Source organism: Bos taurus, chromosome Y (genome assembly GCF_002263795.3).
Source record: "Bos taurus isolate L1 Dominette 01449 registration number 42190680 breed Hereford chromosome Y, ARS-UCD2.0, whole genome shotgun sequence".
In the NCBI taxonomy this organism is placed as follows: domain Eukaryota; kingdom Metazoa; phylum Chordata; class Mammalia; order Artiodactyla; family Bovidae; genus Bos; species Bos taurus.
In genome coordinates, this window is record NC_082638.1 from 9,935,386 (window position 1) to 9,947,627 (window position 12,242).

Sequence of the window (12,242 nt, forward strand, 5' to 3'; positions counted from 1 at the left end):
CGTCTCTTCTGAGCGCTGGTGTCCACAGAGTTGCAGACGGCAACAGCACTACTTAGAGAGACGGAGACACACAGACACCAGCGCCTGCTACACACGCGGAAGGATTGCCCAACACAGTGCTATGCCAGAAGCAAAGATACAGAGACACAGAGCGAGCGCTGTACACTAAGGCGCTGGTGTTCCCGAACAGTGGAGATCCACTGTAGCACTGTAGGTGGGGTTCTTCCCTACTCCCCTAGCATCCGGACAGCAGCAGGCTCTCTGTCCCTTGAAGAAAAGTATCCAGCCCCTTGGCACCCCTGCGTATCCCTTGGATACTCAGGGAGAGCTCTCAGTTATTGCCAGTCCCAGGGGACACAGGAGTGTGCGGTTCGGATGGCGGAGCAGGAACCCGTGCTTGGAATTTCCAGAGCCAGGTCAATGACAGCGCCTGGGGCTAGCCCGGCCACATGCAAAACCCTGTCCCTCCCTGGAGCAGAATCTGGCCACGTAGGGGCGCTGGAGCAGCACAGGAACCCCGGAAGATGCCCTCCGGTCTGGGGGCGTGTCCATAAGAGTGCCGCCCACTACCCTGTCGGCCATTGGTCTAGATTTGGGCCAGCAGTCTGTGCATGGCTCACAGCCTAGGCCCCCGCCTGTTCGCCGGATCTCCTAGGGCCCGTTCACCCCGTCCTGCGTTTCTGGCACCCCTTTCTTCGGCCTCACGCCAACACCCCCACACAGCAGCCCCCGCCTTCTGACAATCCCCCTCACTCCCCGCCCCCAAAAGAGCTAGTCGGTCCCACAGGTTTACTGCAGCCTGGGCCGCCATTACGCCCCACTTGTTGTGCTCTTATGTCGCGTCCCTTCGCCTCTGCCCCAGCTCGGGGTCACCGCCAAGGCCAAGAGGAACGTGAGAGGCGGTCAGAGGAAGGCGGGAGCGTCCCGGGACCCCGCACCTTCCAAGTTGTGAGCCCAGGTACTCAGGGGGCAGGGCCCCGCCCCCACCCCCCCTCCCCCACCCCGCAGCCTGCCGTCGTGATGCAGTGCGCAGCTGGGACCTTGTCACCAGCAGTTGTCACGCCAGGCCAAGAGGCCACCCTCTTCAGGGTGGAGGCGGTGGAGGAGGGCGAGGCCCTGGTGGACGGAGACGTGGCGGGGATCGGGCGGGAGTTCCAGCTGCTTGCGGAAGACATCGTGGAGGAGGTGGAGGTTGTGGCGGATGAGGAGCAGGAACAGCGGCCCTCCCAGGAGCTAGAGGAGAAGACGGTGGAGGAGCAGGGCCAGGAAAGGCCCGGAGGCCCTTGTGAGCGCCAGGAGCTGGATGCCCTGCAGGCACTGGCCGCCCTGCAGGTAGAACTGAGCTCTGAGCGTGAGCAAAACCGCAGGGCTTACGTTCAGTTCATGCGCAAGAACCATCAGAGGAGGAAGCGTCACTTGGCTCGGAGGAGCGCCATCATCCAGGGCATCCCTGGCTTCTGGGCCAAAGCTGTATTCTTTGCGCTGCTCCTTGGGGTCCGCTGCTCAGGAGGACGAGGAAGGGGAGAAGGGGCAGGAGCAGGCGGAGGGGGTGGAGGCGAGGGCACAGGAAGGGCGCCGGAGGCCACTGAAGGAAATGCGGTCCTGGGCAATTGGCAGGCTCCAAAGGCACAGCCGAGTAGGGCCTGGGCAGGGCCACAGGTGGACGTGTCGCAGCCATGCCTTTGAGTGTCTCCTTCAGGCCTGCATCTGAGGAGGCGCAGCCCCCGAGGCCTCTAAGTCAACATTGACCAGAGACGGTACACAAGAGCAGCGTTCGCAGACAGTTATTGGTGTAAATGTGGGTGATCCCGGCACATTGCTGGGGCATGTGAGTCATTCACACACACACGCACACGCACACGCACACACACACACACGTACACATAAACACACACACACATACCCAAGAAGCCCTTTACTTTCAGACACGGTTTGTCACAAGGACTGCAAGTCTGACCGTATAAGCAGTGACATGCCACTACCCAGCATACACAGGTCTGGAGGAGCAGAGTAGCGGTCAGAAACAGCCCCTGCTTGGGGAATGCAGATGCACACCATCCCAAGGGGCCCAGAGCCATGAGCGTGTCTGATGGTATGGCAGGTCCTGAGGATATCAGCAGTGGCCGGGCAAGAGGCAGTGCCCGCCAAGCTCCTTGCAGATGCGTGTTCCAGTATCCTTGTTCCACCCCAGACTAGGGCTGATGCTCCTGGCTCTTCTTGGCCGGCATGTGGCCTGAATGGCTCCTTGACCTAAAGCAGATTATGAGCCACCCTCAAGTCTCCGTCCTGATCAGCGACCAAGATCAAGACTTTCTCGGCTACATGATGGACTTGAAGGTCAGTGAGGGAGACTGAGGAAGGGTGGGTATGGGACCTGGCGGGGAGTGGGAGGAACGTGTTAGCCATGTTCCTGTGCTGTGAGACTTTGGAGAGGCATCGGGGAAGCTGATCATGCCTGCCTTGGAGGCAAGCTGAGGCCCCTAGAAGCTTGCACCTTTTCCCTCCTCGCTATCCTGGCAGGTGCAGGTGCGGAGCCATCCGCCGTCCCGCTGCAAGCTGATCTTTTCCTTTCGGGACAACCCCTGCTTCTTGAACTCGGTGATCATTAAGGAGTATTACCTTGACATCACTGGTAAAAGGTGGCTCCCGGGGTGATGAGTGTGGGTGTGCAAGCGTGTGGATGATGCACCTGCGGTGTCCACCCCAGTCTCCCCTGTCTGTCTGCAGGGTACAGGGCACGTCGATCCACTCCAGTCCACTGGTTCTGGGACTTTGAACGGGGAGCCCCCAGCCGCAGGCTGGACACCAGGAGCCTTAACTTTCTCAACTGGCTGTCAGGCCACAACGGCCCAGAATCGAACAGGATTGCTGAGGTGGGGTTGCTTTGGGCTTGCACACAGTTGGTGGTTGATGTTGGAGTTCTTGGCTGCTCATGGGAGGGTTGGGAGCCTGGTCAGCCCCTGGCTGACCTTGCTCGTGTTGCCTGCAGATCATCAGCGAAGACGTGTGGGACGATCCCCTGAAGTACTACCTCAGGGAGGAAGGTTCGTCCATGAGAGACAACTGACAGAAACACATGTGGTGATGGGGTCTGGAGGTAGGCCCCGTAGGGACAGCCGAATAGTAGCTGGGACACAGTACTTTCTTTTGCAAATGGGGATGCTCAGGCTCATGCAAACTGGCTGCAGAGCCAGAGCCTGAGTCAAGCATGCAGCAGGTGACTTGCTGAGACTGGGGGCTGGGGGGGACTCGGTGTGTCCGAGAGCGCAGTAAGTCCCCCTCCAGTCAGCTGTGGTGGCAGCGCGAGAGTCCTAGGTGATACGACTAGAGGCAGGGTGAATTAAGTGCCTGTGTCAGAATCATCTGTCCTTGGGTCCTGCCATTCCCCCGGCGTCCTTCCTCTCACTGAGTTTGAGAATGCCTGGGCCCTTCACTTCCGCCCCTTAACCTAGGATGGCCTGTCACTGAAAGGGCGTCCTGTCCAGGGTCCCAGTGCACCTGTGCGCTGACTTTGGGATCTTGTGTGAATTTCCACATCCAATACTCTGATCTCACCAGCACCACACCTGCTGAGCTTGAAGTTGCTTCAGGGAAAATCCGGACGTCTCTGGGAGGAGGTGGACAGGGAGCCCCAAGGGCAGGACATGGTGCCTAGTGACACCATCTCCGTCATTGCTGGACACGGGTCTTCGGCTCCTGAAACCCCTGTGTTCCCTGTTTGCGTCCGTGTCCACGTGCCAAGCATGTGTGTGTGTACACGCGTGTGCTTGTGTCACCTGTCTTTATGCGGGGGTGTGTGTGTGTGTCCGGCCCAGGGCGGACGCAGAGATGAAGGCGACGGGAGAGGAGGTGACGAGCGACCAGAAGAGGAGGCACGAGGCGTCCCCAGGCTGACGGAGGTTGGTCACCGACTCTCCGCATGACCGTATCCGGGATGGGAATGAGGAAAAGATGGCCAGTGATACCTCGGACCAGCGGACCGTGGCTCGAGAAATCCGCAATTAGACCAAATCCAAAACACGCTCGCCACTTCTAACTTGTGGTTGTGTGTGCTTGGACCAGGGAGAGGGAAGTGCATGGTCTGAGGATTCCGCGAGGGCAAATCAGGTGGGGCGGGGCTTTGAAACCGCTGCCTGAGGAGCCCTCAGTCCATGGGGACGTGGGCCGGCCTCTGGAAATGGTGGGCGAGGGTACGGCTGGACCCGGGGTGGAGAGGAGGCCAAGTTCCTGTAGAGAAGAGCAGAGACCCGAAGGAGAAAGAGGCACAGATTGCCTGCTGCACTGGGGACTTGTTCCACACACGGAAGAAGGAGACCCGGGAGGGCCCTGGGCCAGTGCTGCCCAGGATCGGCCCATCGGCCCGCACGCTGTCTCCACGAGGGTGGCACACACTGGCATGATGCGAAACACAACGCAAGATGTGCTAAGCTAGGCTGTCCGTGCAAAACCACAGGCACGCGAGGAGAGACAGGGTGTGAGCGTGGCAGACGTCCAGGCATTTCCAGCCTCCTCGGCAGGGCAGAAAGGCGAGGGAGGCGCAGGTGTGGGTGTACGTGTGCGTCCCTCTGCCGGAGTGTGCCTGTGAGGGAGGGAAGAGGGAGGAAGCAAGGACGGTGGGCTACTTGCATGTGCCAAGGGACCTCGGGAGAATGGCAGACAGGGAAGCCCCTGGGGGCGGTTGAGAGCCTGCTGGTGGATTTCAGGGCCCAGGGGCTAGGCATTAGCGGCCCTGCCAAAGACACCCCATGGGTCGTGCTCCAAGTCCTGACGTGAATTCCTTCCTTCCTCTGGGGTCTTGCCCCCGGCTGTGGGGGGCGGGGGGGGGCCAGAGGGGCTAAGGGGCGCGTCTGCCCCAGACGGAGGTTTCTGGCAGCGTCGCTGGAGCAGAATCTCTGATTCTGTCGTAGGGCATCTGCACCAGATGACACTCAGAGGCACCCTGCCTTCCAGGTGACCGTCTTGGATGTCCCCGGGCCCAAGCGGGGACTGGCTTCCTTGGCATGTGGGCTGTGTAGGCAAGCAGGGATGCCTGACTGTCGGGAATTCTAGCTGGGCCTAATGAGAGCAACTGAAAGAGAGTCTTGGCATTTAGCAAAGCAGTGAGGCCCGGGTGGTACAAGGCCTCTTGGTGCCTTTGAGGTAGCAAAGCTGCTTTCTGCCCAGGGAGGCATGAGCTGTGGGCCCAGACAGGGCCGGGTGCCCAGGGCAGCATCGGTTCAGGGACTGAGTGCGTCTGGGTAGTGTTAAAGAGAAGGGACGGCGTGTAGGGTTGCCGCCTTACCTTTACGGCCTCAGGTTCCGTGCCTTGTATCGGAAGAGTGCCTGTATCCACGTGCTCCTTCTTCACAAGATTGGATCAGACCCAGGCCTGTCACAGTCTCTTGGGGCCCTTGCAGGCCCGGGCGTCTCTTTGGCCTTTTCCTGCTACAGGGAGACAGGGAGACAGGTGCACTCAGCAAGCTACACAGGTGGGAAGCACAGGGGCCTCAGTCGGAGTGTTGTGGGCCCTGACGGCTGGTGGGCTAGCAACAGGGCCACGCCATTGACAAGGAACGACCTAGATAGATGCACACGGAGAAAGCGGTTCTCCAAGTCAGCGGAGGCCAGCGCTCCTTGTTTTCTGGTTCCCTGAGGGAAGGCACAGACAATGGATCCGGCCAACGTGACTGGTACTGTGAAGCTGTCCAAGGTGATGGGAGAAGGCAGAACACAGGCGCCTGTCACTCAGCTGGCCACAGCGAGCAAATCCTGGGTCCTGCCCTTGCCCAAACCCCCGACAAATACTCCTGAGCGCACATCTCGGTTCCTGCACCGAACCAGGCCAGGTCCTGCACTTCTTCAAGCCCCCGACCGACACTCCTGGGCCAGCATCGGACTCTCAGGCTTGTTCCTGGCCTTAGTCAAGCCCCCGGAACACATTCCTGAGCCCACAACGCGCTCTGTACCCCTGAACTACGGTGTGTCCTCCCCTTGTTCAAGCCCCCAGGAAACACTACTGAGCCCGCATCTCACTCGCTGCATTGAACCTGGCTGGCTCCTTGTCTTGTTCAAGCCCCCGACAGATACTCCGGAACCCACATCTCGGTCCCTGCACTGATCCCGGCTGGGTGCTGCCCTTGTTCCCGACCCCGACAAATACTCCTGAGCCCACATCTCGGGCCCTGCACTGAATCGGGTGGGCCCTGCCCATCTTCCAGCCCCGACAAACTCTCCTGAGCCCACATCCCGGTCCCTGCACTGAAGCAGGCTGGGTGCTTCCCATGTTCAAGCCCCGACAAGCACTCCTGAGCCCACATCTCGGGCCCTGCACCGACCCAGTCTGGGTCCTGCCCTTGTTCAAGCCGCTGAACAAATACCCCTGAGCCGGCTTCTCTGTCCCTGCCGTGAACCAGGCCAGGAGCTGCACGTGTTGAAGCCACTGACCAACACTTCTGGGCCTGCATCTGATTCTCAGGCTGGTTCCTGGCCTGAGGTAAGCCCCCAGCAAACAGTATTGAGCCCACAGCTGGCTCCCTGCTCCTGAACTCAACTAAGGTGTGTCCTCCCCTTGTTCAACCACCCTCCCCCCCCCCCACCCCCCAGGAAACACCACTGTGCCCGCATCTCACTCGCTGCATTGAACCAGGCTGGGTCCTGCGCTTGTTCAAACCCCCGACAAATCCTCCTGAGCCCACCCCTCGGTCCCTGCACTGAACCAGGCTGGATCCTCCCTTTGTTCAAGCCCCTGACAAACACACCTGACACCACCTCTCGGTCCCGTCATCGAGCCAGGCTGGGTCCTGCCCATGATCAAGCAGCCGATAAACACTCCTTGGAGCACATCTCGGTCCCTGCACTGATCCAGGCTGGATCCTGCCCTTGTTCATCCCGACAGACACTCCCGAGGCCACAGCACAGTCCCTGCCATGACCCAGGCTGGGCCCTGCCTTTGTCAAGCCCCCGACAAACACTCTTGAGCCCACATCTCGGTCCATGCAACTGAATCGGGTCGGCCCTGCCCATGCCCAAGCTCTTTGTAGAACGCATATATCGTGTGTCAGGACTATAGGATGGCTGGTTTAGCTTGATCCTCTTGCTGCTCCAGGCCCCACAGGCTTGGGCCACAGGGCAGGCTGGGATGTGTTCTCACATGGAGAACAGAACCACTTTGAAAGGGCCTCCATAGGGTCGATGGCAGCCGTGCATGTCTCCGACACAGGTGAGTCGTGGGACTTAACGGGGAGCTGTCCTTAGCGTCTCCCTGGCCGGCATTCGCACAAGGTTCAGGGGGGGTCCCTCATGCCAGCAGAGCGGGCCTCGTTTCTCCCTCTGCACACAGTGTGGCCACGGCACCTCAGGCTTGTGCAGCTTTCACGTCGGCCCAGCGAGGGAGGGAGGGTCGCCCGTCCCCTTCTGCGCTTCAGCAGTGACCGCCCACTGTTGGCTTTCAAGGTCGAGAAAGCACTCTCTGAACGTGTGGACTAAAACCCTCTGAACTCCCACCGGTGAAACTCACTCAGGACGAGAAGGGCTTGCCTTCACGCCAAGGATAAGCGTCTCTTCTGAGCGCTGGTGTCCACAGAGTTGCAGACGGCAACAGCACTACTTAGAGAGACGGAGACACACAGACACCAGCGCCTGCTACACACGCGGAAGGATTGCCCAACACAGTGCTATGCCAGAAGCAAAGATACAGAGACACAGAGCGAGCGCTGTACACTAAGGTGCTGGTGTTCCCGAACAGTGGAGATCCACTGTAGCACTGTAGGTGGGGTTCTTCCCTACTCCCCTTGCATCCGGACAGCAGCAGGCTCTCTGTCCCTTGAAGAAAAGTATCCAGCCCCTTGGCACCCCTGCGTATCCCTTGGATACTCAGGGAGAGCTCTCAGTTATTGCCAGTCCCAGGGGACACAGGAGTGTGCGGTTCGGATGGCGGAGCAGGAACCCGTGCTTGGAATTTCCAGAGCCAGGTCAATGACAGCGCCTGGGGCTAGCCCGGCCACATGCAAAACCCTGTCCCTCCCTGGAGCAGAATCTGGCCACGTAGGGGCGCTGGAGCAGCACAGGAACCCCGGAAGATGCCCTCCGGTCTGGGGGCGTGTCCATAAGAGTGCCGCCCACTACCCTGTCGGCCGTTGGTCTAGATTTGGGCCAGCAGTCTGTGCATGGCTCACAGCCTAGGCCCCCGACTGTTCGCCGGATCTCCTAGGGCCCGTTCACCCCGTCCTGCGTTTCTGGCACCCCTTTCTTCGGCCTCACGCCAACACCCCCACACACCAGCCCCCGCCTTCTGACAATCCCCCTCACTCCCCGCCCCCAAAAGAGCTAGTCGGTCCCACAGGTTTACTGCAGCCTGGGCCGCCATTACGCCCCACTTGTTGTGCTCTTATGTCGCGTCCCTTCGCCTCTGCCCCAGCTCGGGGTCACCGCCAAGGCCAAGAGGAACGTGAGAGGCGGTCAGAGGAAGGCGGGAGCGTCCCGGGACCCCGCACCTTCCAAGTTGTGAGCCCAGGTACTCAGGGGGCAGGGCCCCGCCCCCACCCCCCCTCCCCCACCCCGCAGCCTGCCGTCGTGATGCAGTGCGCAGCTGGGACCTTGTCACCAGCAGTTGTCACGCCAGGCCAAGAGGCCACCCTCTTCAGGGTGGAGGCGGTGGAGGAGGGCGAGGCCCTGGTGGACGGAGACGTGGCGGGGATCGGGCGGGAGTTCCAGCTGCTTGCGGAAGACATCGTGGAGGAGGTGGAGGTTGTGGCGGATGAGGAGCAGGAACAGCGGCCCTCCCAGGAGCTAGAGGAGAAGACGGTGGAGGAGCAGGGCCAGGAAAGGCCCGGAGGCCCTTGTGAGCGCCAGGAGCTGGATGCCCTGCAGGCACTGGCCGCCCTGCAGGTAGAACTGAGCTCTGAGCGTGAGCAAAACCGCAGGGCTTACGTTCAGTTCATGCGCAAGAACCATCAGAGGAGGAAGCGTCACTTGGCTCGGAGGAGCGCCATCATCCAGGGCATCCCTGGCTTCTGGGCCAAAGCTGTATCCTTTGCGCTGCTCCTTGGGGTCCGCTGCTCAGGAGGACGAGGAAGGGGAGAAGGGGCAGGAGCAGGCGGAGGGGGTGGAGGCGAGGGCACAGGAAGGGCGCCGGAGGCCACTGAAGGAAATGCGGTCCTGGGCAATTGGCAGGCTCCAAAGGCACAGCCGAGTAGGGCCTGGGCAGGGCCACAGGTGGACGTGTCGCAGCCATGCCTTTGAGTGTCTCCTTCAGGCCTGCATCTGAGGAGGCGCAGCCCCCGAGGCCTCTAAGTCAACATTGACCAGAGACGGTACACAAGAGCAGCGTTCGCAGACAGTTATTGGTGTAAATGTGGGTGATCCCGGCACATTGCTGGGGCATGTGAGTCATTCACACACACACGCACACGCACACGCACACACACACACACGTACACATAAACACACACACACATACCCAAGAAGCCCTTTACTTTCAGACACGGTTTGTCACAAGGACTGCAAGTCTGACCGTATAAGCAGTGACATGCCACTACCCAGCATACACAGGTCTGGAGGAGCAGAGTAGCGGTCAGAAACAGCCCCTGCTTGGGGAATGCAGATGCACACCATCCCAAGGGGCCCAGAGCCATGAGCGTGTCTGATGGTATGGCAGGTCCTGAGGATATCAGCAGTGGCCGGGCAAGAGGCAGTGCCCGCCAAGCTCCTTGCAGATGCGTGTTCCAGTATCCTTGTTCCACCCCAGACTAGGGCTGATGCTCCTGGCTCTTCTTGGCCGGCATGTGGCCTGAATGGCTCCTTGACCTAAAGCAGATTATGAGCCACCCTCAAGTCTCCGTCCTGATCAGCGACCAAGATCAAGACTTTCTCGGCTACATGATGGACTTGAAGGTCAGTGAGGGAGACTGAGGAAGGGTGGGTATGGGACCTGGCGGGGAGTGGGAGGAACGTGTTAGCCATGTTCCTGTGCTGTGAGACTTTGGAGAGGCATCGGGGAAGCTGATCATGCCTGCCTTGGAGGCAAGCTGAGGCCCCTAGAAGCTTGCACCTTTTCCCTCCTCGCTATCCTGGCAGGTGCAGGTGCGGAGCCATCCGCCGTCCCGCTGCAAGCTGATCTTTTCCTTTCGGGACAACCCCTGCTTCTTGAACTCGGTGATCATTAAGGAGTATTACCTTGACATCACTGGTAAAAGGTGGCTCCCGGGGTGATGAGTGTGGGTGTGCAAGCGTGTGGATGATGCACCTGCGGTGTCCACCCCAGTCTCCCCTGTCTGTCTGCAGGGTACAGGGCACGTCGATCCACTCCAGTCCACTGGTTCTGGGACTTTGAACGGGGAGCCCCCAGCCGCAGGCTGGACACCAGGAGCCTTAACTTTCTCAACTGGCTGTCAGGCCACAACGGCCCAGAATCGAACAGGATTGCTGAGGTGGGGTTGCTTTGGGCTTGCACACAGTTGGTGGTTGATGTTGGAGTTCTTGGCTGCTCATGGGAGGGTTGGGAGCCTGGTCAGCCCCTGGCTGACCTTGCTCGTGTTGCCTGCAGATCATCAGCGAAGACGTGTGGGACGATCCCCTGAAGTACTACCTCAGGGAGGAAGGTTCGTCCGTGAGAGACAACTGACAGAAACACATGTGGTGATGGGGTCTGGAGGTAGGCCCCGTAGGGACAGCCGAATAGTAGCTGGGGCACAGTACTTTCTTTCGCAAGTGGGGATGCTCAGGCTCATGCAAACTGGCTGCAGAGCCAGAGCCTGAGTCAAGCATGCAGCAGGTGACTTGCTGAGACTGGGGGCTGGGGGGGACTCGGTGTGTCCGAGAGCGCAGTAAGTCCCCCTCCAGTCAGCTGTGGTGGCAGCGCGAGAGTCCTAGGTGATACGACTAGAGGCAGGGTGAATTAAGTGCCTGTGTCAGAATCATCTGTCCTTGGGTCCTGCCATTCCCCCGGCGTCCTTCCTCTCACTGAGTTTGAGAATGCCTGGGCCCTTCACTTCCGCCCCTTAACCTAGGATGGCCTGTCACTGAAAGGGCGTCCTGTCCAGGGTCCCAGTGCACCTGTGCGCTGACTTTGGGATCTTGTGTGAATTTCCACATCCAATACTCTGATCTCACCAGCACCACACCTGCTGAGCTTGAAGTTGCTTCAGGGAAAATCCGGACGTCTCTGGGAGGAGGTGGACAGGGAGCCCCAAGGGCAGGACATGGTGCCTAGTGACACCATCTCCGTCATTGCTGGACACGGGTCTTCGGCTCCTGAAACCCCTGTGTTCCCTGTTTGCGTCCGTGTCCACGTGCCAAGCATGTGTGTGTGTACACGCGTGTGCTTGTGTCACCTGTCTTTATGCGGGGGTGTGTGTGTGTGTCCGGCCCAGGGCGGACGCAGAGATGAAGGCGACGGGAGAGGAGGTGACGAGCGACCAGAAGAGGAGGCACGAGGCGTCCCCAGGCTGACGGAGGTTGGTCACCGACTCTCCGCATGACCGTATCCGGGATGGGAATGAGGAAAAGATGGCCAGTGATACCTCGGACCAGCGGACCGTGGCTCGAGAAATCCGCAATTAGACCAAATCCAAAACACGCTCGCCACTTCTAACTTGTGGTTGTGTGTGCTTGGACCAGGGAGAGGGAAGTGCATGGTCTGAGGATTCCGCGAGGGCAAATCAGGTGGGGCGGGGCTTTGAAACCGCTGCCTGAGGAGCCCTCAGTCCATGGGGACGTGGGCCGGCCTCTGGAAATGGTGGGCGAGGGTACGGCTGGACCCGGGGTGGAGAGGAGGCCAAGTTCCTGTAGAGAAGAGCAGAGACCCGAAGGAGAAAGAGGCACAGATTGCCTGCTGCACTGGGGACTTGTTCCACACACGGAAGAAGGAGACCCGGGAGGGCCCTGGGCCAGTGCTGCCCAGGATCGGCCCATCGGCCCGCACGCTGTCTCCACGAGGGTGGCACACACTGGCATGATGCGAAACACAACGCAAGATGTGCTAAGCTAGGCTGTCCGTGCAAAACCCCAGGCACGCGAGGAGAGACAGGGTGTGAGCGTGGCAGACGTCCAGGCATTTCCAGCCTCCTCGGCAGGGCAGAAAGGCGAGGGAGGCGCAGGTGTGGGTGTACGTGTGCGTCCCTCTGCCGGAGTGTGCCTGTGAGGGAGGGAAGAGGGAGGAAGCAAGGACGGTGGGCTACTTGCATGTGCCAAGGGACCTCGGGAGAATGGCAGACAGGGAAGCCCCTGGGGGCGGTTGAGAGCCTGCTGGTGGATTTCAGGGCCCA